At 38.5% G+C, this 24,176-nt stretch overlaps 1 long non-coding RNA gene across 1 annotated transcript in view; it reads left to right on the top strand.

Annotated features, from left to right (window-relative positions):
- The first annotated feature begins 12,947 nt into the window (after window positions 1-12,947).
- The window catches only part of LOC122790449, a 36,143-nt gene continuing 24,914 nt past the window's right edge, over window positions 12,948-24,176 (top strand). The window contains exons 1-2 of the long non-coding RNA XR_006363019.1: window positions 12,948-12,959; window positions 13,058-13,078. This is a non-coding gene — a long non-coding RNA (uncharacterized LOC122790449). The remainder of the gene's footprint in view (window positions 12,960-13,057; window positions 13,079-24,176) is intronic.

The following is a 24,176-nucleotide window of genomic DNA, read 5'->3' as shown; positions in this document are numbered from 1 at the left end:
TTCTGAATAAAAACAGATGGCAAATGATGTACCATATCAGTTGATACTTAGAGAGATGTAGTTGTAAGAATTATTTTTTTGGGACAGCTATCTTGGAATTAGTTTTTTGTTTCTTCTTTCTAGTATCAGTCCAAGAATTTGTTTCTTTTATTCTTTTAAGAGTAGGGGCCACCCCCATTCTATTTCATGTGGGATATACACTATGTTGTTTTTGATTAATGTAATAGCTTCTAAGTCATTAAAGGTTCTCATCTCATTGGCAAAAAATATTTTTATCTTGGCTGGAAAGACCAGCTGTGTTTTAATGTGGTTTTGTTTCAACAGTTGTATTATTGGCCAGAATTTTTTCCTTTGTTCTAGTATTCTGGAAGAATAATCATTGGCAAACCTTATCAGGCTTTAATTGTATTTTAGGGGTGATTTTCTCCAAGCAGATTTTAATATTAGCTCCTTGTCCTAAAATGAAAGAAATTTTATAACTATGGATCTAGGTGGAGTATTTGTTGACTTAGAAGTAGGTTTTGTTACTACTCTATGTGCCCTTTCCATTCCAAATGAAAGTCTTTCTTTCAAATCTAAAAATTCAGGAATCTGGGTTAAGAATGAAATAATGTCTTCAACTTCAGTGTTTTCAGGCAGACGAAAGATCCTTATGTTGTTTCTCCTTTCCCAGTTTTCTAATTCATCTATTTTGTAAGTAGCCATGTATTCTGTTTAACTCATTCACTCCGGAGCATCTCAGAAAAAGCTGCCTGCTTAATTCCACCATAGGAACAACAGTGCAGCCTGAGCTCATTTTCAGAGAATCCATTTGTAATACCATACAGAAAACAAATGTTCATAACTCTCAGAGCTAGACAAAAAATGCAAACGTGAAAGTTGTTCAGCAGACACTGACCTTTCCAACAGTGTAAATGTTGATAGTGCATATCAAAGTCATTATTAAATATTTGGCAAGGAATGTTGATATTGTGCATATTTTTTACCTTTTTGGAAAAGCAAAGCACAATATCTTGGTCAATGTACCATGCAGACCTATACAATTTGAATTTAATTTGTTAGTATGAATGTCAACTTTAAAATGATCCCTTAGCCATTACTGTGTGATGCTCTTTTCTTGAGATATTCACAGAAATATGATTAATATAATATTTCTCATAATTGATAAACAAAGCATAATCTCATCACCTGTATCAGACAGAGCCTACATATTAGTGTAGAAGTTGTGTGTCTCAATGTCAGCTTCAAAATAATGCATCATTTGTGTGATCACCATGCTCCTTTGCAAAGATATGGGTATAATAATGAGAAGTATTGTAAATGTATAATTTTCATATTCGTACAAGACTAAAACTGTGATATCTGTACATGTGTACAGTGCACAGGCACAGTTCTTTTACCATGTTGTAAGGAGTAACACTGTCTTCAAAATGAGGTATTACTTGGCACACTGACATGCTCCCTTGCAAACTTATTTACCAAAATATGAAAAAAAAATAAATTTCCATAACCAAAGTCAGAAACAAACTTTGATATCTGCATGTGTCCAACATACAGGCACAATTCTTTTACCATGTTGGAACCAGCAATACTGTCTTCAAAATGAGGTATTACTTGGCACATTCAGATGCTCCCTTGCAAAGTTATTTACCAAAATATGAAAAAAAATCATAATTTCCATAACCTAAGTCTGAAACAAACTTTGATATCTGCATATGAGTACAACATTCTTTTACCATGTTAGAACTATCAATACTGTTTTCAAAATTATGTATTACTTAGCACATTCAGATGCTCCCTTGCAAAGTTATTTACCAAAATATGAAAAACAAATAATAATTTACATAACCTAAGTCCTAACAAAACTGATATATGTACATGTGTACAGCATTCAGAACCAGTTGTTTTACCATGTAGACACATATGATTGTAAATATACACATTCTTGGTGTAGCCAACATACTGCTGAATGGGTACTTGTAAAGAGAAAAAGCAAGGTAAAGGCCGCCGCTCCACTAATATGCCAAGGACAGGCATGGGGCTCCAGATGTTGGTTATCTGAAGTGTCTCATAGCTGTGTTGGCTACCCACTCAGACTGCTGATACCACTATGGTTTCACGACCTCCTTCAGTGTTAGCAGTCTGCCTTTCCTCTGCCTTTTCTCTTTACATGTGCCCATTCAGCAATGGATCTAAGGGATGAGGGACTGAAGTAACTCACTAATTGCTGCCCTGACCTTCATACATTTACTACCCTCATCTACATACATTGACTACACCTGAAGGGAGGCAGACTGACTGGAGAGCTACATCAAGGCAACATGTCAAAAGACCAAGAATTGACCCAGGCTGTGTCTTTTGCATGTGTCCTTTCCCGGAGGGAAACCCTGCATCACAGTGGCACCCCCAAGCCCATGCTTACCTAGGACAGTAGCACTATGGGACTGGAGCTGAAGAGTCTCCAAGTTCCCAACTGCGAAACAGGTGGATCACAAGATCTATGCTGGCTGGGTATGCCCCCCACAATGCACCCACCAACACAAGATTCTGCAATGGGACAGTTTAGGGTTTTTGCTGTTCCTTTTCCAGTGATTCCCAGAGCAGCAGAACACAGTCTTACCATACCTGAAATACTGCATGGGTGGACACTGACAAGGGGGCACAGAAAGTCTCCCAAAAGTATGTGGGAAAGTGTGTTATGGTCTGTTGAGACCCAGGTTGCACTTTTTGGGCACAATTCCATACGTTTGGCACAAAAACACCACTTCGCATCACAAAAAAACATCATACCCACAGTGGCATAGTGGTGGCAGTATCATGCTTTGGGGTTGCTGGTTTGGTCAATCTGGGTAAGACCAACAGGAAACTACATTTGCATTTTTAACTTTACTTACAACACTCAAAAGACAAGTCCCCCCAAAAAACTGCCAGATTCACTCTACTTGCAAAAACCCAAGTTACATAATCAGCTACCCATTGCTGAAAGGTCCACTTATTTTCTATGGCCATCACTATATGAAATTCTAAGCACATCAAATTAAAACTGACAAGGATCAATATGTGAGGTACACCAGGCCAGATACCATAGACAGTCTTGGCTGCAAAGCACAAAATGCTGAAAATTGTCTAGAAATAATCAGACAAAATGGAAACAAGAAATAGTGACAGACTTGTTTCTTTTTCCTTTCCCATGTTACTGCTTCAAAGTTCCTAAAGATGACATGTTTGATCTTCGTAATACAAAATGGGCATGTTGCACTGAGCTGAAAAAGGGAACCTAAAGGCTCAAATCAAAGCGTAGAGAAAGAGTGCTACACAAGTTCACCGGAATGGGAGTTTCTGTGCAAGATTAATGTTTCAAAAATGGCCAGACCAGTCGTGAATGACATGCAGTTATAAAGGACTGTATGTAACATTAGGCAGTTATGCTATGGCTTACCTGGACACAAGTCAATGCCAAATAGGGGCAATGGCAGAATTAAGGTACAGAAAGAAATAATTGTGATTATTACAAAACAAATTATGGTACAGGTCCAACATCATACATCATTTGTATGAGAGAAGCAAAGCTGACACCATCTTACCTTATAACCTGGTTCGGGGTGAAACAGTCTGTAGAAGATGCTCACACAGACAGATCTATATATGTATGTATCTGTGTGTATATACAGGAAGGAAAAAGGCAAGGGTAGGCAGTTGAAGAATGAGAGGGGTTGCTTGCAATAACTCCAAGCAGAGAGAAACACAACCTGGCTGGTGCATTCATCAAACTGATAATGACTTCTACTTATGTGAATAACACTGACAGCAGCTGAGACTTTTCACAGAAAAGTGATAATGACTCACTGCTATATTGTAACTACACATATTGCTAATGTGATAATGACCTTCCTTTCATTGCTGCAAAGGTATGCATGTTCAGACACAGGTGATAATTGCTGCACATAACCTGTTGAGCAGGCATTCATCATATTACATTGTGCAGCTGTTATTTTTACACACTCATCATCAGTAAGGAGAAGACCAGAGTCATTCAGTGAAATAGTATAACACTTGCATATTACTGAGCCCTTCCTCCCACCTAAATTCAACACATGACTGACAGGATAAATGCACAAAAAATATGGTAGCTCCATGCCACTATTAAACCACCAAAATGAAGACATCTTTGCTAACAGTTTAAATTTTATGGGATAAAAATCAAAACTCTCTGTGGGAATCCGTACAGTGCAACTAATATTCACCTTTGTTCTAATACTTTGTGGAATTTGTGGAAAATGATTATGAAGAGCAAGTGCAGAAGCTTGTAACTAACACACTCTTCTAGCAGAAGTAAAAGCCACTACATGAATCATTTTTAAAACAGATATTTTTAATTTTACCACAGCACCTGGTTCAAAAGGACAAAGACTCACTTTTCCTTCAACAATGTACAAATCTCTTGGAGGGATATGATTCCTGATAGGAGGGTCTGTCAAAGAGAGTACCCCAGAGAAAGGTCTTACCAGCCTTCAGAAACCTCAGTGGCAGAACTTAGAACCTTGATGTAAATTAGGAATGCACAGAGGAACAGCTTATTCCAGAGCCAATGATCTGAGACAGGTAATGTAGCACTGCTAAGACAGAAGCTGTGAAGGGGTCCAAATATTTGGAAGCAGCTCACAAAGAAAATGCACCCTTTCACTTTTGTACATGTTTCTAGTACTAGACCTCTGGGTAGAAGTAACTATTTGCACTACTTTGGCAGAGCACTAGAGTCCCTGGCCTCTAACTGGAGCAAATTAGTTATGACAGGTAATGTAATGATTAAGCTGCACTGACAGTTTCATATAACTAAGAATGATATGATTTAGTTGTTGTTGCGTCTTTTGGCTTTTCCCGGTTAGGGGTCGCCACAGCGGAACTCCGGTCCGCTAATGATTGGTAGTTGATTTTTACGTGCCAAGTTACCAGACCTGATGCACAACCTTCAATGAAGGTACGCCCATTCATGCATGTCTTCACATAGAAGACGCTCTAGCTGAGAATCGAACTGGACAGCGTCTTACTGTCAGGTGACAACACTACCGCAGCACCACCACCACGGGTAAGAATGGTATGATTTAGTCCAGCTCACAAAACTTTCCCAGAGTTAGTCTCTCCCCATTATCAACAATACATGGCACATAAGGGCAACTCTGAATCTCTGAAAGCCCACATAAAATCAGACTAAAAGCAGGGACAAACATTAACCAACACCAGCACATATGAGAGAGCTTTGTCTGTAGAAACAACTGATGCTACAGGGATTATGCCTGGTAGGCATACAAAAACCTTATCCATCCAGCTAAGCCTTACACAGAATAGTTAACTCAATAGTTAACACATAATACATTAATTTCACTTGTTACAACCCTTCTGACCACCTAGTCTAACAACTCTTGTTGTTAGATACCATCTATACCATCTTTTTATCCAAGACCTTTAACATCAGCCTTTATTCTACCTTGTGTAACTTATTATTTCCTTGAACTCCTTAGCTGTAGTCACAAAACCACTTCCTTTGCTATTTTCTCTGGCTGCTACCTAACCCACTGTAAACCTTGATGTCAGGAAAGCAAACTAATAATTTCCATTATAACTTACTGTCATTGTGTAGATATTATATCAGCTAGGGTATGCTCTCACCTACCCTCTCCAACTCAGTTCTCAGTCCTTGGTAGCTGCAAATACCTCCTACAGCAGATTACAGTCATAAGAAATGCCACATCCAGGGATAAATCAGGCAATCCAAAAATAAGCAGAGACACAACTACAAAACATGCGGCAATTCTATAAGCCAACAACTCCAACAAGGAAGCTGACGATATGGTTATGGGCTGTTCTTTTGATGAATTAATAAGACGCAATGCAACTTATCATGGATATCAGGAAAAACAAAACCCTAGTTATGAGAGCACCCCCAAACGATAGACTGTCACCTTTCCAAAGGGCCACCTCACCACACACGCTTACGTTTTACTGTCAGGATTTTAACAAAATGTGATTTAGGCTTTTCCAACACTGCAGTTTACCTACACATGGGAGGTACTCGACTTTGAAGAGTTACAAAAGCCAAATCAAAACTGCTTCTAGTTCGGAGTAAGAACTCCGAGCAAACAGCCACAATTAATGGGGGGACAAAGCCCTAAACATGGGACCGACATACTATTCTTAAAACGGACAAAGTCACTAGAATGACAGATTTTGCATTAGCAAGCATGTTCTGAAGAACATGAAGCCTGAAAGCAACTTCGATCCTTAACGATTTGACAGATATACATACACATCACGAAGAACATGCCAACGACACAAGATAATGAAATATTGGCTCTGGAGGGTGGTCACGGTTGATGAAATAGCCCAACCTCATGAGCAAATGGGAAAATAGTTACGGATTTGTGGAATCTGATAAATTCTGGATAGCGCAGAGGTATGTAGCTCAGCTACAGCAGGTTGTACTCCATCTACTTGTTTAGAGTGCAAGTCCTATTGTTACTTTGCCTACTTGCACCACTCCAGGTAGCAGAAATGACCAGGACATAGTTCTGGAGCACGAGGCAGTTTCTAATTAAAACTGTATAAATATTCGGGACTCTGCTATAGCAACTGGAAAGGTCTTAAAAATCCATAAATGGCACCAGCCCATCTCTAGCCAACTCACAATAAAGTTATAAAAGCAAATGGTTATACATTTAAACTTATGAAGCCTGCAGGAAATACTTATCTTTTCCAAGCAACAGCTCAAGTGTTCTCTGCATTGCTCCAGTGCCGGGCAATATAAAATTACAACAAAGAGATCAACCCTGCCTATTCAATATCAATGTTTAGAACAAGACCACTTCCATTACCAAAACACACATGCAAACACCATCAAAGAACAGTTGGGTTCAGCATTTTGTACTGTGATTGAGAACCGGCAACTCGCTTTTTATATAATCTAACCAAGAGGCAAATAAAATATTGTTTTCCTTAATGTATACGATACCTTTCAGCAAAAAATGATGGTATACAATAATAAAATGAACATAATACAAGGTAAACATTATAACAGAGAGAAGTGAAAGTTCGAAGGGATCATTGCCCTGCTGCTGATTAAATCTCGTTAACAGTAATGCACTTCCTCACACACTTGTAAAACATGCAGCTTACTGGAATTATCAAGAAAAGCACTTCCTGGAACCGAGGAAACTCCGGAGAAGATGCTGGTGTTGCTTCAATAGCAATGTGTGCAAGCCGTGCCCAGAATAAATAGAGGGATCCAGTATCAGGTAAAATCTGCAAATATCAGCAGAAAGAAAGAAAATACATGCTGCTGGACCCTCTTATTTATTTGGTGAAAACAATAGAAACATAGGTTGGGAGTGGGGGTGTTATGCAGGTGGTAACTTAGACTGCAATAATCCGATTCGCTGCCACCACCTGCTTTCTCACATACTTAGAAATCCGATTTTCTCAACAAAGTTTAATGTGAACAGCTACTAAATACATGCTGAATCGTAACTATAGGCTTTAAATAAAAACTTTAGTTACAATTTCAGCATGTTTTGAAGTGAGCATAGCAAAAAATCACCATTAAAGTTTCCCGCGCATGTGGAAGGCACTCGGGGGTAAGAGCCTGAAATTCCACATCTCATAGCATGCTCAGATGTAAGCACAGAGGTGCTATGAGACGGTACTAGAGGGTAATGAGGCAAGCAGAAATTCTTTTTGGAATTCTTCCTCCGAGTCTCCCTTCAATGTCATTTAGAGAAGTCTCTATATTTGTTATTTTTCGTATGGTGTTACTGTAATACTTCCTTAAGAGTATCAGTCTGTTTTTGAGAATTTAATTTGAGCTTTTTTTTAAGTCATTTTAAAGCCATCCATCTTCAAAGATAGTTCCTGTAAGGTAGATGTCATCAATTGCGGTTCTTTTTTCAAAGCAGCATCTGGATGAGAATTCCTTGAGTGGTTCATATTCAGTGACTCAATATATCTCAAGGTTACTTGAAAGGAAAATTTTTGTACATCTCCACCAAAATTGATATTTATGTAGCTTAGTAGTTTATCTATTGATTTCTGATGTTTTGAACTTGAAAATAATAAAATTTCCCTACATTATTATACTAGTTTATGGAGCTCTCAAAATTCACTGTTTTCAGTTGGCCATCCAAATAAAACATCACTTTTCTTTATATGGCATTAGCACACTATTACTTCAGTCAGCTGACATAGAAACATTTCAAAGCTCAGTAACCAGTGTGACAAAATTAACCAGTGTGACAAAATTATTCTAACAGACAAGGTAAGACATGGGATACACACAAGAGGTCTGATTTGCTATTTGTAATCATTACTGTCCTTGTTGTCATGGACACTATGTTACTATCTATTATGACTTGTATCATGCCATTCACAAGGGTTTATTGTTAATAGTCTGATGGCCACTCATGGTGATTAAAGATTAAGTATGATTGAAACAAAGTACTGTACAAGTGGAGGTGGATCTCAGTGCTTTAAGAGATCAGAACTTCCTTTATCTGCTTTGTACAGCTTTTAGGTTAAAGATATTTTTCAGTTACCAGCACAATTTTTTCCAGTTTTAAGATTGTGGCAAGGAAACTGCTTGTTTTAACAATGATTTCCTCAAAACTGGACAAGAGGTAGATTTGTGTATTGAGACTGAGAGAGCCATATGGAGAGCTGGTCAATGACATGCGGTCTACTAACAATGAAGGCAGAAGGAGATGGGAGGTGAATCTTTGGAAATCAGAGATAGTTGTGGTTGTGAAAGCAATGTGGAAAAATGTTAAATTCATCTATGGGCTCCTGAACTCTTGAGTTAAGGTAGTTGAGTCCGCTGGAGATGGCTTAAGGGAGTATCTAAAGGACCAATATCATGTCATGTTGCCATTGGAAAACAAGCAGCAAGTATGCAAAATAAGTCAGTGGAACTGGGTAGCCAAACTGAAGATATTCAGCAAAAATTGTTGAACCCGGAAGATGTGGCTTGAAGGAACAATTTCTCATTGAGTGTACAGTTCAAAATGAAGAAATGGTTTGACTTGACTTGAATTTGTGATGGAAAAACAAACTGGTGCAATGGTCAGTTTTATCTTAGAGGTCACTAGTAGTAGAAAAAAAGCTTATTTTTCAATATTTTCATTGGCTGGTAGAATTTATGGTCAACTAAAAGTGATAGTTTTAAATTGATATGAAAAGTAGCAGGTCTTGTTTTAATTGTGGAACCAAGGAAAGCAAATTACTGTGAGCGGAAAAACAGTGATGGTGGATCACGATTTCTTAGAGTTTTTTCAGCACAGTTCTTAATCCCATTAAAGGAGTGCCAGTGGCAAAGGATTCATTAGCAGTTGTCTTTCCCATCTGTTCTTAATCTTTAACACATAGAGATGCAATGTTTACCTAGGATTAGTCGTCAGCGCTTTCATTGTTGCTTTTGTAGAAGAGTATATGCGAGAGGAAAGGGAGAATAAGGAGTGAATGTGTTGGAATTGTTGAACTGGTAGATGCCTGGAAAAAAGGCAAGACAATAAAATATGAATTAACTTTGTTAAAATGGTACTTGAAGAACACTGGGAAGAGAGGATAATCTGAAAGAACTTGTTTTTTGGTGATTTTGTTATGACTTGGGGCTTCTCAAGTTTAATGTCCTGAAGGTGGCACATATCTGAGATAATTATGTAAATACAATAAGCAGACAATTGATTGTTTTTCTGTGTCAAAGATTTGATTCCCTTTTTTGCTGCATGATGGTGTTTGGTTGGTGGCACATTTGGAATTCCCATTTGGTAAAGTCAAAGAGACTCAATCATGAATATTAATAGACATACCAATTATATACTTAATATCTGCTTGTTTGATATAAGAATGTATATTTCAGGAAAATAAATATATATTTGTGATGTTATGCTGTTCAAACATGCTGTAAATGTCACACATTTGATTGTGGAAGTGCTGCATGATTATGTCATATGGCTCGGTGTTAGGAAGAGATGGCGCATGTTAGACGCAGTGCATGTTGTTGTTACAGTTTAGACCATGCACAGAGTACATCATCAGCTTTTAAAAGCTAATATTGCATTAGAATGATTGGGATCAGCTAATCGCACCCCCCAAAATTTTGCACCCAGGGCAGTTTCCCCTCTCACCCCACCCAAGATTTGCTACTGGCCAGAGGTCTTGGTTCATGGTCTGGAGATCAGAAAAGTAAATGCTGAGCAAAAGAAGTCCTAGCACTATGCCCTATCGATGCCACTGATCAGCTTCAAACTCTCTGATAAGGCATGTGCTGCCCATACCACGTGGGTTCTGTCTTTTAGCCAATTTGTGATACATTTTACAAGATAGATCTCTATTTGTAATGCCTTAATTAAGCTATTGTAGCATGGGAGATGGTGTCAAACATCTTGGCCAGGTCAAGGTAAGTTGTGTGGACAGCATGACCACTATTAGCCTGTATTATCCTTCCAAACAAGTTAATGAGATTCATTAGACAGGATCTAACCTTGATGAAGCAAAACTCGACCCTGAAGAGATTTTTAATATAGGTTCATCATATCATCTGTAATGTGTTCCATGGCTTTACAGATAAGACTCGTGAGGTTAATTGGCCTATAATTCTTGGGGTCAGTGGTGGACCCACCCTTATGGAGTGGCATCAGTACTGTTATATACAACACCCCAGGGATAAAGCCAGTGCCTTAGCTCAGGTTAAATAATTTAAGGGGTGACTCTGTCACGGCTTGTTTCCTACTTTTTATTTAACAGACAGGTATATTGTTATGTCCCATGGATTATGTATTTTTAGCCTTACACAGGTCTTTCAGTACATGTTCTTTACTGACAATAGGGTAGTCTGAGAAATTAAGTATAAATGTGCTTTGGAATGGCCATTTAGGGTAAAATTAACACTGAATGTCTATGCCAGTGCGTTGACAAGTGTCTACTGGAGCACAGTAATGGATATCATTACGAATACCTTCAGAGTACAGTTGGTAGTATTTCTCAGTTTCTCAACCTAGTTTAAGAAGAATCTATAATTGTCAATAGTTTCAGACAGTACTCCAAGATCAAGGGCTGCTTTAGTAGACCTAAAAGTATTTTTCATGTTTTTAGTAAATTTTCTAAGATTAGACTTGACATAAGGGTATTATGATGTGCTGTATACTTTAAGGAGGTTTTTATTTTATTGCAGAGTTTATTTATGTTGTTTGACCACCAGGGTGTTTAGTTTTTAAATGTTTCATTATGTTTTCCATTATCATTTACTGAGTTGAATGGTTCCATATTTATATAATTTGTTTAGTCACTATTATTTGTTTCACTGTTATGAATGTTAGTGGTCTTGAAAAACACAACTGCACAAATTAGGCAAATGTGAAAAATTAAATACAAAGCAATTAGACCAGTGTTGTTAGGGAGATGGAAAGGGGTGATTTTAGCAGTTCTTGACAAACTGCCAGCATTATAAAGGTGCTCTTTCAGTTTTACTGTTACAAAATCCTAGATCAGCTAAAATCTTACCTCACTTGACTAATGCAGACTGTATATTCTCTCTCTCTGTTTGTATGTCTTTATAAGCACTGACTTGCAGTGGAACGGCATTCAATGCAGGAGATATTTATGTGCATGTTTCTTGCAAAAAATGTGCTTGCTATAAGTGACACTCAAAGACATACCTTACCTAAATCTTCAGAAAAGCCTCTTCAGACTAAAATGCCATCTGCCTCTTCAGACTAAAATGCCATCTGGTTAGATTTTGGTAAGTCATGTAAAAGGTTTAAGTGATAATGGAGTTACATTGCTGTTATAATCAAATGTTAATTGTTTTGCGATTCAGTTGCCTCATTATATAAAGATAAAGTAGTAACTTTTAAAACTACATGGATAACAGAAGGATTTTTTATCAAATTTGTGAGGGGGCAATGGAGTTGAGCATGAAGATAAACAATTTATTATACATGAAAATTAATAATTTAGGGGATTTCAACAATTGTTTGCACCATAATGAAGTGATTTGGAAACATGCACCTCGTTTTGAATGTGTTTCATTGACTATGTAGGATTTTGCTTAAATATGCCTTTACATATGTGGTTATGGATAGAAAAGTCATGTTTAACAAAGAAAATCTCATTCGGAAGGAGGTTAAACAGCTAGACACATCAGTGGAGGTAATGTATAAAAAAATACCTGGCTCCCAATTGAAATTCTGGGGCTCAGAATGTTGAATCTGGAAGCACTGGAAAAAAAACACCACGAATACAGAAGAGTGAATATCAAACATAGTGTTTCTCTTTTAAACTTGATTCTTTGCAAGGGGGAAGCCTTCTGTTGTGGGAGTCCAAGCCCCCCACACCATCTGAATTTGTACACCAACTGTAAGAGAATCATACCTTGGAGAAAAGGGAATATTTTGAGAAATGGCAATCGCAGACTTTATATAAATCCAGATTTTTTGGTCAGACTTCACATTCCAAATCTTAGCATTGCAAGTCTCACCACTGGATGTTACCCAAATTGATGATGGTTGGAGTATTGAGTATACATTGTGATCAGCTAAACTTAAGATGGTGGTTGGTGTGCTGCGTATATATTGTGATCAAGTAAACTTAAAATGGTGGTTGGTGTACTCAGTATATACTGTAATCAGGTCTACTTAAGAAACAAATGAGGGGAACATAAGGAGATGTAAAACAAAGCATATTTTATTTTTTTTTATTCAAAAAAGTAATGTAGTGGGCTTCTCTAGCATCCCATCATAAAATCATATTTAATACTTTCATTTTTTCCATTGCAGAGAAGAAAGGTAGTTTGGAACTAAATGAGAATCTTATAAGTGAGTATACATTTGAATTTCAGAAATAAAGTACAAATGTTTCATGCGCTTTGTTGTTCTGTAATAACACTGTCCTTTAATTTTCTTTAGGAAAGAAAAGATGTAAGTATTTTAATTTTAATAAATCATCCACTACTGCATACTAATGTATACTATTATATGCAAAGGTATAAATAATATTATTGTTTTATTCATTACAGTATTTGGAATTGTGAAGGCTGGTAAGTAAAATGGATATTGTTTTACTCTGCTGTTATTAGAACTAATTTACTATTCTGTTTTGTTCTGATGGTTAATCCTGCACCTGTGCCAGTGTCTGAGAATAAAATAAATGATCTTTACTTCACTCTGTGAGCTGGGATAAATAAGTAACACCACAAAACAATGGAGGAAATGCCCAGTCTCAAAAACTAGGAAAGCCAAAATCCAGATACGTAGGCCAAAAGACAAGTTGTCCATTGACGTGCACCTTTACTGAACCCAAAGAACACACCAAATAAATACGCAAGTATTTAAAAAATTAATGCAACCAAATAAAAGCATTTTCGTCCGCTTGTAAAAGACTTCATCTGATTGCAATCCTACTCTTTCTAATAAGGATGAAAAAATTGTCAGGCTCATATTTTAAGTTTGTTTTTATGACAAATTGCAAAAGTATGAGGAATGTTTTATCTACAGTTTATTCTTGTGAAGAAAGTCCTGCTTTAAACAACTTTGTTTCTTCTACACACAGGTCACTACTCATTGTTTGCATTGTATGACTCTATTGATACTTCTTCCATGGCTATGGCCATTGGTGCTGTTTTAAAGAGCTTTGTTCGGCTCCATTCTCAGAACCTGCCAGATGATGTGAAAAAATGAGATTTTGAATTCTCCCTTAGGTAAAAATTTAGCATTTTACCCCTGTGCTGCAGATGTGATCAAAAAGAGTGATGTACGGGCAAGATGATCCAGGGAATCTCTAAGATTTTTCAGACCTCCTTTTCCAAATTGTCCGAGGGATTTTCTTTCTCTTCATCTAATTTTGTCAAGAAAGAAAGAAAGAAAAACCCAACAGAATTCAGGTGAACAGACATTCAAGAACAAATGGCAATTGGGTTCCAAAAAGAAGTCTTAATGGCTACTCAAGAAACCTTGTGACCACCACCCCCCCTTTCCTACCTTGGTCCCTTTCTCTTCCAGAAAGTCTGAATCTTTTTTCTTTCTTTGGCAACAGATTGTCTCAGACAATTGAGTCATGAAAATCATTTCTAAGGTTACAGATGGCAGTGAGAAGAAATTCATACTTTCTAGAGAGAAACTACTCATCCTGCAGATCAAAGTCTTTTATTTCCATCTGTTCTTCATCACATATAATCATAGGAAGTTACTAGGCTAATGGTGCTAGGGCCCTTATAAGCCTATCCAAGTTCTACCCTTATTTCCATGATCAGCAACTATTGCCCCTGTCCAAGAGGGACAGAGGTGAAACCCTCGGGGTGAATTTACTGTTACCCATCTAATCATCCAGATTGGATTTGAAGAGGACCAATGAGGTGCTCTGTTTGACATGAAGTAGGAGTCTGTTGCAAAGGTGTGGTAGCCTCTGGGAGACAAATCTGTCCCTCCAGCAGGTTCTATTAATGTCACATAACAGGTTAAGACCATTAGACCGAGTAACCCTGTGTACTATTTGACTTACAGATATGCAGTGTTTCCAATAAAGCAGGGCCAGAGATTGCCTCTGAGTAGTCTGTATGAAGCAGAATAAAGTGACTGATTTCAGATGATCCACATAGGACAGCTGGTGAAGACATTGAATTTTCTTTGTGAGGAACCTTTGTGGTCTCTATAATTGCTGCAGGGGCTTGGAAAGGTACAGGCCAAAATTGGCCTGATGAGGGAAGAGTGCATGGAGGTTATAAGTTCTTTTTTTTCTAGAGGCAATGCCCTTACATATGCTATCCCAAGGAGTGATAAAACCAGTTCCTCCTTCCCAGGTGGGAAATGGTTTTATCCAAAGATGTTCCTAGTGTCAAAGAAAGAAAGAAAATGACTGTGAAACCATTTCTGGATCTTTCTTTCCTAAACCTGTTTGTGATGGTGCCCAAATTCAAAATGATCTGAAGAAGGCATCTGCTGAAAGCACTCATCATTTGGACAATTTCATCAGCTTTTTACACTCCAGTAAAGTATATGTTTTTGTCAGCTTTGCTTACAAAGCATCTATTAACTGTGCTTTAACAACCTGAAGCCTGAAGTTGTGGATGTTAATTACTAGGCTAATTATTTCAGCATCTCAGTGAAGCTAGCATTTTGTCAGCTTCACTTTTTAAGTTTTCAATAAATTGAATTTTAACAGCCTGAAGTTTGAAGCTGTGGATGACAACTGCTTAGATACTTAACTTTTTTCAGTTCACCATATTCTAGTGAAATTTACATCCTGTCAGCTTCACTTTTTAAGCGATTAATAAATTGTGTTTTAACAGTCTGAAGCCTGAAGCTGTGGACGACACCCAAGGTCTTTTTTCTAAATTCAAAATGTTGTCACTTTGTAATCTGCTGCCTCTTCTTCCTCTTTCAAGTATCCTGGTAACACTAGACTTAAAAGATCCTCATCACCACATCCCTATTCATCCAGACTTCAGACTTTTCTTCAGCATGTGTGTGTCTGGCTCACATTATCAATTGTCTGCCTTACCCTTTGGTCTATCTACTGTACCAAGAGTGTTCACAAAGTCTCTAAATCTGATTATAACTCACTGTAGGCTACAGGGTATCCTCATTTTCCATTTTAAGATGACTTGATGACTTTCTTATCTTTACAGAGTCTTTTTCAAGGTGTCAGTAAACTCTATCTTAGGTGAGAGATCTCTTGCACAAACTTGGATTCCAAGAGAACATTCAAAATGTTCTTGACTCCTTCACATAGGATTGTGCTCCTGGGATGTCAGCTAGACACTAAAGTTAAAAGATCTTTTCTTCCACAGGAAAAATATATCTTTATTTAGATCTGTTTCTAAGGTTTTCCACTCAGACATTGGTCACAGTGAGGGAATACCCTAGGATTTTGGGTCTCATGGCAACTAGGATTCTCATGATACACCTTGCAAGACAATACATGAGAAAGATACAGTGGTATCTGAAATCTCTTTGGTCCTAGCATCAACACCCCTTATCTTTTCAAGTCCCAGTGCTAGAGTTGTCAGAAGAGAAATCCTTTGGTGGAGAAAAAAAGATATCCTTCAATCCAGGTCTCCCTTCCCCCTCCCTGCTCCAAAGCAGTCTGTCACTACAGATACTTTGGACTTTGCTTGGGGAGCAGTTTCAGGAAGGATAAAAGTGCAGGGAGGGTGTGGGGAACCAAGAACAGATGTAAGCACATAAATATTAAGGAGATTCTTGCCCTGATCAAGGCAGTCAGCTCTCTGAACCATACTCCCTTTGCAGACAGCCATGTTAGCATGGGATAAAGCTTCAAGGTACAATTTCACACTAAAGGCATCCTGTATTGCATCAGAGCAAAACTGTGTGGCAGACAAGCTGAGAAAGACCAGGGTAGACCCCTCACAAATGGAAACTAGATCAGGGGGGTCTTGTACGATTTGATCCATCTGTGGGGAATTCCTCAAGCAGACCATTTTGCCTTCTGTCCAAACAATCAACTGGCAAAATTCTGTTCCAGGACTCCATGCAAGAAGGCCTGGAAGACAGATGCCTTTTCTTTTCATTGGAGAAGAATGTTCCTGTATGACTTTCCACCTTTTCCACTAATATTCAGGGTACTTCTGAAGATTCAGAAAGAACCCACCAAGATCACTGTGGTGACCCCCTTCTGGCCCAGACAACTGTGGTTCTCCCTTCTTTTGGAAATGGACAGGGGTATCTACCACAAGCTTCCTCATAGACTGGATCTACTCAAACAAGATCATGGGTGTTTGATACACCCTGATATCAATCATCTTCAATTGACTGCCGGGATAATAGGGTCTTAATACCTTTTATTCACCTGTTTTCTGAGGATCTGTAGCAGGTACTAATTGAGACAAGAAAACCTGCAAAAAAGAACATAATATATTAGCAAATGCAAAAGGTTTTCTAGTTGGTGCCAATAACATAACCAGCACCTATTCAAGGCTAGTTGTTCTCTGATTTTACAATATTTGTGAGTTACTATCCCACAGCCTCTCTTATTCCTCTATTCTTTTAGTGGCCATTTCAGCATGTCCGCACATGGATCCTTATCTTTCAAGGCAGTGTCATTGTCAAAATATTCTTGGAAAGGGTTTTACTTAAGAGGTCTCCTAAAAACAGTGGCCCCTCCTTGGAATCTTAGTTTTAAGTTAGACAAGGTAACACTTGCTCCGTTTGAACCAGCTAATCTGGCTTACTTGAGGATCTTAACACTGAAAACAGTTTTAGACTAGATCAGGGGCTCCTGGACCCTTCTCTTTCCACCTCCCAAATATAGTTAGCTATGGTAATCTACCCATTTAGCTAAGGTAACTGCAGCAGTGATCAGTATGAAAAGCATAGTACAGTTGTGTATGTTGAACTTACCATAACATTAGATGTTTGAATGATCACTACTGCAGTGGCCACTCCGTCCCTTCATTTGCTTGTTTTCTGATACGCTTTTGATGCCAGGGTGTGGATATATATTTTTTTAATTCTTTCTGGCGTTGTCTTTTCAGGGCTTAGCCTTCTTCTCTCTGCTGGAATGAAAGCTCTGAAGAGCTTCACATCCAGACTTGTCTTTTAATCAGCTGAGCTCAAGCTGCCTGACAGTTTGCATGCATGGAAGGTGCTTTGGAAGCTGGCAGGCTGTTATATCTTGGCAAGATATAATCCATATAGCTAAGGCTACTGAAACAGTGATCATTAAAATATCTGCTGTTATGGTAATTTCACCTTATGCAACTGTACTTTCCAGTTCATCCACAAAAGGTGTAAGACTCTCAAAAATTATATAAGGATAAAGCAACCAGACACAGAATTCTAAAATATCTATGGGAAGGATTTGAGGAGATCATGTGCCCCAAAACCAGAGCATGTAATCATAAGGAATGGTCAGTCACATCTCATGTGGAATATGATGGATAGTCTTACCAATAAATCAGGTCTTCAATCTACCTCCCAAAACTCATACCCTCTATACAAGAGATTCTTAATGACAGTGTTTTTTTCAGCCTCTAGTGCTGTAAACTTTGGCTCAGGATGATTGTCACTGTTGAAGTCACACTGTGACACTATGTGCAAAATGGAAAAAGGGGTTGAGGATGAATACATGGATGGACTATGCCATCTTCTGTTTGTACAAGGCAGAATCAATGACAAAGCAATGGTTTATTAAGAAAAATCCCCCCGAAAAATTCTCTTGTACTGAATCTGCACCATGGACCAGATAAGCTAAAAAATTACAGCAGCCCAGGACATCGAGTTCAGTTATTGTGTGTGACAGACATAGGAGCCATTTGCATAAACTGGAGTGACTAGCTGTTATTTGCTCATGCAATGAGTGACCAGTGTTGGCACCTACTCACATAGAGGGGTCTGATGAAAAGGGGTCTGTTATATGACAAACAGTTGGAGAGCAGATATAACAGCAGTCTCATTAAGGCCGCAGAGCAGTCCTAACAGGTAGTGCACAGTACTGTAAGCAGGTAAGGCTGTATGGAAAAGCACTAAGGGTACCAGTACTGCTGACCCAACTTCTAAACTATGTGCCCTATGTGGCTGGAATGGAATGGAGAAAAATACAGTACACAAATGTCCTCAATGAACTGCGCTGAAGCCCATATATGGCTTCCTGATCTGGAAATGATTAGTTATACCCTTGCAGGGTGATTCTGCACATACCATTTGCCGACTATGTTGGGTTTGCTGACTGTGCCCAAGTCTGTACACATTCTATTTTCTTTTCACTCTCCAGGGAGCATATTTGGTGACTGGTTACTCCATAATGTCATATTATATGATGTATTATAAAACTTGAGTTACTCTATAATGTCATATTATATGATGTATTATAAAACTTGAGTGATGCTATAACAAAGTTGCTAAATTTGCAGCACATACCCATTTCAGAACCCACCACTATATAGCTCTAAAAAGAATAAATTGGTTAAAACTGCCTCATCAACTAACATATACACAGCTTCTTAACACCTATAAAATTATCCAGCATCCATCTGTGTCCACCACTAAAAAAAAAATGTACACAACTAAGTTCCCAGTCGGTCATTGCAAACCAGTGATCACAAACTCCTATCAAATTTTCTTCCCTGATATTCTCTATAAATATACCATAACAATGTGGGCATCCTACAAAAGGGCCTCACTGAGACACATGCCTGGTGTCAAAGCCATGGCCTCAAGCTCAATGCCAAAAAGTACATTGTCATCCCTTTTGGTAAAAACTCTATACCCATGAACTACCACATAGGCAGTAGTCTACTTAACACCGAAAGTGTGATAAGAGACCTTGGGACACAGGTTGACAGTAGTCTCTCCTTTGATGGTAACATTGCCACAGTAGTCAGGAAATCCTTCAACGTGGCACATCTCATCACAAAAGGTTTCTCATCTAGGAAAAAAAGAGGTCATTGTTCCCCTCTACTCATCACTCATTAGACCTATTATAGAGTACAAAGCCCCTTTTGATATGTACCTCACAAGACATCTACAACAACTGGAAAGGCCACAGAAATACCTCACAAAGAGGATTACCAGCCTCAAACAGATGCCCTATGCAGACAGTCTCAAAAAACTCCAGCTTTACTCTGTCGCATATCGCCTACTCAGAGGCGATCTCTGCCTAACATACAAAGCTATGTCAAACCCAGAGCTGTTGGACATGCTCCACGTAAAGAAATCCCAATCCCTCTGAGCTACACGCTCTAGGAACCTAAACCTTTTCACCATAATGAACAGAACATGCTGGAGGGATAGATTCCTGTCTCAGAGACTTCCCATACTCTGGAACAAACTATCTATCTATATCAAACAAAGCTCCTCATTAGCACTCAAGAAAAATATTGATGATTGGATGGGAGACAGGAAATTCACCCCAGGGATCACTTCTGTGGCTCTGCTTGACAGGGGCACAGGAAAATAATTTTCTTGGGTGGCAAAAGCCAGGGTACCATTTGGCTAGGCTTATATAGGCCCTAGGGCCAATAGTCTAGTACCTACCTATGGCTTCCACCCAGTTGGACTTTCCTGGAAAGCAAATCTCAGTAAATAAATAAATAAAATTTCACAATTACTAACCTCCTTTGATGAAACCATCCTGAGAGATATGTAAATTATCAATAGCATATACCTGTTCCAACTAACTAGTATTTATAAATGCATTTGGGCTTGTAAAGACAGAGTCCACTATCAGTAGACATAGCATGTTTCACCCTTTTTGGGGGCTCATAAGTAAAGCATGATGAATCTCACTATTTTTAGCTACCCACCAGTCTTGTGGATTATAGGCCACAAGTTAAGGTCAAACCAATAAAAAGAAATGTCCCCACAGCAAATGTATGAAGGGCAAAACTAGCAAGACCCTGGAAAACAGATTATTGTTTGTGTCTTCCTAGAAAACAGATTATAATATATGAAAACTAGCAAATCTCCATTGCTGAAGTCATTGAGTGAGATATGCAGATTACCCCTCAAGGGCTTGCATGTGTTCCAACTTACTGACTTCTTATGGTACAATCACCCCAAGTCCTTATTAATACAAATATAGGGTTCCTATTATTTTAGCAAATGCATTAAATTGTGAATGCAGTTTCGTCAAATGTCATTATGTGAAATGGCAAAATTCCGAAAGCACGGAACAGCAATTTTTTTCCACGGGGGAAAAAACACTGGGCCATTTTCGGGACTTTGCCATTTCCTCCACTGTGGTTCAATCTCAGAGTTTTTATATTTAAGTAGGGGGGTGTGGGGGCACAGTCCCCTACACTGGGGTATGGGGGGGTGAAGCCCCCCACTTAATTTTGTGTTTGGATTTTTTTTTTTAACGGATCAGTGATTTTTTTTCACTGGGGAAAAAAAAAAAAAATTCGCTGATCCATGTGTTCGACATTTTGGATTTTCAGGGATTGTGGGTTGATTATATAGCATTTGCAATTCAGTGCGTTCGCCAATATAATATAGACCCCAAATATATACAGAGAGAGGTAGACAGAGAAAGAGAGCTATGAGTATAAATACAGATGCATACTACATTTAGACTTCAGTGAAGATGGTGGCTAAAAAAAGCTGACAAGGTTCTAAGACAAACCAGTTTACTTACCTTGGAAACAATAACATTAATTAAAATTACCTGACATCCAACAGAGCTCAATATCACTACCAAGAGAAACAATATTCTTGTCTCTGTCAAATTAGCAATGTACAAAAGTATTGCATTCAATTGTGTGTATATACATCCAGATTCCTAAAAAAGGCATAGCCAACAACTTTTGTTTTACTTGCTGTCTATTAATAAGTAATGACATGTTACTCATGGGTGACCGTAATGCTAACTGGTCTCACTCAAAACACATTACACCTATGTAGCTACCCACCACTCTTTACTGATCAGAGCAAATCATCAGTAGGGTTGGTGTGTTGCCTATAAGCGAGAGTATCCAACATTGATAATCCTCATCTGCCTTCTACATCACAACTGTTAGACTTATGTCTGTTTTCTGCAGCTGTCAATCAGCAATTTTCCCATTCTGGTGTAGTAACTCAGGAGCTCAACACTGTGTTCAGGAATACTAAGGAAGCTCCATGGCAGTGCATGACTATAGCACCTTTCACATGTTCCAGTCACCCACTACACATGAAAGGGAAAAGGTGGAGAAGTACCCATCTACATGAAGGATAAGCACACCTCATGAGTGGTCAAACAGTATGACATGCTTGAGCTGCTCCACGTCAAACTGACTACAGGAAAAATCCATTGCCACTCCTGTTCAGAATATATTTCTCTGATCTCAAGGTTAATGTAGGTGGTCTTTGACCAAGTCTGCTGCCAACTGCTAGTTGAGGGCAATCATTGAATCCCCCAATGAGGAGCTATCCTTCAGAAGGGACTGACTCAGTCAAACGATTGGTGCCAGAGCCACGGCCTAAAACTAAACATAAAAAAAATGCATAATCATAGCCTTTGAGAAGTCAAATATCCCTGTAAATTGCAACATTAATAGCTCAACCTAACATTGGATTCAGAGGTGAAAGATCTACAATAGCCTGAATTGTTGAATGTCGTGTCTACAGTGGTGAGGACGTCCTTCTATGTGGCACAGATTATAAGTAAAGACATGGCATCCAAATCCAAGGCAGTTATAGTCCCACTGTACTCTGCCCTAATCAGACCAGTAACTGAGTACAATGCACCCTTTGACATGTACTTGACCAGATACTTGCAGCAGCTGGAGCAGCTTCAGAGGTTCCTTACAAAAAAATTCAGGGTGAAAACAACATGTCCTATGTGGATAGACTGAAATCCCTATCACTTTACTCTGTCTCCTACCAACTATTAAGGGGTGATCTGTGCTTAACCTACAAAGCTCTCACAAATCCAGCCCTGATGAAACTGTTACACATTCGCAAGATAAACTGCATGAGGTTCACACAATCTAGAGATCTAACCTGGTCTGTGACATGAAGAAAACATGTTAGAGAGACAGATACATGTCTCAGAGATTCCTTTTTCTCTGGAATATCTTATTCATGTAAACCAGAGCCCTTCCCCGACCCTCTTCAAATACAGTTTTGATCAATGGATAGGAAATCATAAATTCACTCCTGGGGTGATGTCCATGTCCCCTGTGGACAGAGGCAGTCTGTAAAATACTCAAAGGCACAGGCACAAACCTAAGCCATCATCAGGTAAAATCTGGGTCATAACGGCTAGGTTTGTAAGGACTCAAGCTGTTAGCCTAGTAATCTCCTATGAACCTATCAAACTAAGAACTTAACTGCCTCTTGTCTTTTTAATAGTTTGCCTTCCGTCAGAAAGAAACCAAAGCCAGACCCTTACCCTTCATTGCCACTGAACTTAAATTGCAAATGAAAGACAGACTGAACATGAAACTCGTGCTACCAAAACAAAATATACCTCTTTATTAATCAAGATAAAGCCATACACCCTGTTCCATTATTAAATGTTAGACTATATCATTGTTGATGAATCCAATAACTATTTGTTAAATGTCTTCCAATCACTGCATTCCTCTCTATGACTGCAGATAAAGTTCACTACCTAGGGCATGTATACCATCTCCCACTTTTCCATTTCTTTCTTTGGAAACTCCTAACTAGACATCACATGTATTTTCTACAGCAGATAATCTCCCAGTTCGTTTCCTAAAAGCTGGAGCTGAAGTTGTTTGCATATCCCATTTCTTCCAATATAAACCAAATATTACACTTTTAAAATTGTAAAATGTTTTAAATGTAAAGTCTTCTAATACTGCCCACTTACATAAAGCAGGCCATTCCACTGGCATAACCAGCTTGTGGCTAATAACGCCTTTCTGCCCCCTGTCTCAAATACTCAAGGGATGCAAAAAGTCAGTTTTTGCTGTACCCATCCTCTAATAGCTTCTGACAGAATACACAAAATACATTCCATCTATCTTATCACCGTGATAGATTTTCTAAACCTTACCGAATGTGTATGACAGAAACTAAATAATTATGATGGGGTAATGCTGTTAGTGCGATCTTACAAGACCTATCCAATTTCAGTTTATTACTGCATCCTACTGTCCCATATCAGGTATGCTAATCTCTTCACATACTCTCTCAGATGGTTCTGATACTAGCTCAGAGAATGTGTGCAAGCAGCCAGATGGAAAGATATCATGTATCCTCCAAAATTAATCAGAATATGTGTTGCTTAGAGACCTGTCCTAGTCCTTCCCCATTTCATTAGTTATTCAGATAATGCAAAGGCACACTATAGAGCAGTATGTGATGTATTACAACAGTAATTCCACATTGCTGTACTCCACTGAATGCCTCTTTCAACACACCACTCAGCTTGAAAACTGGCATTAACAGTATCCATGCAAGACTTGCATACTCAAGTCTCCTCCTTAATAGCAACAAACCAAAACCATATAATTTATAAAAGACAACACTGTCTCCAACTCACCTGTTCCTTCAAAATTCAACTTGTTACAGGACATGCACTCTATTTATTTACTAATTATCAGTTTCCTGAAATGCGTATGTATCCGACTACCTAACCATATATATATTTTTTAACTATGGTAAATGACTCCATCTCCGACATCAGATACAGTCTGTTAAGACGTTTGGACTAGCTGAGTGCAGTAAAATGTA

Source organism: Protopterus annectens, chromosome 16.part0, assembly GCF_019279795.1.
Source record: "Protopterus annectens isolate FY-2018-M chromosome 16.part0, PAN1.0, whole genome shotgun sequence".
Taxonomy (NCBI): domain Eukaryota; kingdom Metazoa; phylum Chordata; order Ceratodontiformes; family Protopteridae; genus Protopterus; species Protopterus annectens.
This window is presented reverse-complemented; position numbering and strand designations above follow the sequence as displayed.